Source organism: Phascolarctos cinereus, unplaced genomic scaffold (assembly GCF_003287225.1).
Source record: "Phascolarctos cinereus isolate Bilbo 61053 unplaced genomic scaffold, phaCin_HiC Scaffold_726;HRSCAF=1367, whole genome shotgun sequence".
NCBI classification, from domain to species: domain Eukaryota; kingdom Metazoa; phylum Chordata; class Mammalia; order Diprotodontia; family Phascolarctidae; genus Phascolarctos; species Phascolarctos cinereus.
Window position 1 is genome coordinate 38,909,469 of NW_027556098.1, and position 2,440 is coordinate 38,911,908.

The following is a 2,440-nucleotide window of genomic DNA, read 5'->3' on the forward strand; positions in this document are numbered from 1 at the left end:
TTAAGAATTGTTTAGGGTTTTTTTCTGCCACAGAAAACAAGAAAACTCTTATTTTTAGCAATCTGAGGACTATATACATACACACACACAAACATATATATACACACACACAATGTATATTAAATGTATGTGTACATATGTGTGTCATACATGTGTATGTACACATATAAATGTATTAAATATATACAACTATATGTTTACATGTAGACATATGCACACATGTGTAAACATATATACATATATCCCCTCCTTCCCCCATCAAAGTCTCAAACATCATGGGTCTATTGCTTGCACTGGACCTAACTACCTCTAGAAGATTGGGAAAGGAAGGTCTCTGCATTAATTTTTGGAAAACAGCCAGTTCTTCTATTTAGCACTGCATGCATTAAGTAAGGTTTTCGTCTCCTTTTTATCCCCTAAGTATGCATCAAAGACAATGTCCACTGCCATTTTCCGTCCCTGACAACTTTACCAAAGAGGAGACCAGTCCCTTTTCCTTAGAAAGGTTCTGCTAAAATAGGATTGTCTCTCAGCCTACTAAACTATATTGGTAAAGAGGGTCCAGCCCTGTCAAAAAAAAAAAAAGAAAGAAAGAAAAAGAAAAAGAAAAAAGAAGAAAAGAAAAGAAAAAAGAAAAGAAAAGAAAAGGAAAAGAAAAAGAAAAAGAAAAGAAAAAGAAAAGAAAAGGGTCCTTCACAGTGAGAGTCATTCTTCCCTGGATTCCACTTAGAATCTAACAGTACAAAACAAGAGGATGAATGACAGAAGTCTGCTGGTACAAACAGATACAGAAATAATCAGGAAAAGGAATAAAGGTTCTTATTGATCTATTTATTAATTAACAAACAAAGTACCTCAGGCAGGTATAGAAGTATGAGACATTTCCTACTTTTAAAATCTGGAAACTGGTAGGGGAGCAGAGGAAAGAGAACTTTATGACTTCTCAGTCATCCTATGGTTAGATTTCTAGGCCAATGAACCAATATTGTTGTGGAAAACTTCCATAACCAAAAGTTTCAGGGTACAAGTCTGTAAACATGTATCTTGATTACGAAACATGGCATTAAGAAGTTGATCGACAGAAAATCCTATCAATTCAGTGAACTTTCATTTCAAACATTTTCTGGTCAGTACTTATAGAGAAAAATGAAGAAGTAAAAAGCAAGAACAATTATGCTGGATCACAAACTATTACTAACTACGAGGTAACAATGCTTTATACAAGGAGAAATAGAAACAGAGTATGCCATAGGTATCAAACATACAGCCTACAGCCCATAACACTCCCAAGTGAGGCAGGAACCAGATCAAAATGTAATTGGTAAATAGAGATTATATTACACTTTCAAAACTAAGTTAATATATGACTCTCAGGGATCCTTATGTACATTTTAATGACCCTTATTTCTATTTGGGTTTGACACCCTTAAAGTACACAGCTCTCAGAAATGAGTCTGAAACATATTACAATCTCATTCATCATGTGAAGACAGTGGTGATAATAAGAACATATTATGAAGAGCTCATAGGGTCATAGACTCCTAGACATAGAACTCTAAAAGACCTTAGAGATGACAGAGTTCAACCTATTCTTTTGCAGCTGAGGATATTAAGACGCAAAGAAGTTAAAGGATTTGCCTGGAATTACAGTTAAGCGGCAGAGCTGGCATTCTGGACCAGGTCCACTGACTATCTAAATCTAAATCCTTTCCACTGCCTCAAATATTACAAGGCTGTGAATGGTAGTAAAAGTCACATACAGGCAGTTAAAATTTAACTTACTGTAAATTTCTGTAATATATTTTTGTAAAATATATATTTTGTATATATTTATATATTTTTTGTATAATAATCTATTTCTGTAAAAAGTAACTATAAGTTTCATCTTAAAATGAAATGGAGGATCATGTATAGATAGATGTATAGGGATTCATGTATGGAAAAGGAAAATACAGGGTCTTTTCTCTTTGCCTCAATATTCCTATATTTTCATCTTGAGGGTAAAAAGAGACCACCTCCTCTCCAACATCACCATTCCCAATAACCTGCACCTGGCCATGGATTTTGAGAATAAATCTAGATATTGACCTAGCCTTCTTGGATCAAAGAGGGAATTTTTCTTGGTGTGAAATGTCTTCTAATTTCTATTAACCAAGGTGTTCTTGAAAGTTTCAGGCTTCCTGAATTGATAAATAGTCAAATACGAACAGGCAATTTTTAGAAGAAGCAATAGAAGCTATATATAATCATATGAAAAAAAATGCTCTAAATGACTCTTGATTAGAGAAATGCAAATTAAAACAACTCCAAGGTACAACCCTGCATTTGTCAGATTGGCTAATATGACCAAAAAAAGGAAAATGACAAATGTTGCAGGGGATATGGGAAAAATGGGACACTAATGGTGTAGTTGTGAACTGATTCAACTATTTTGGAGAGC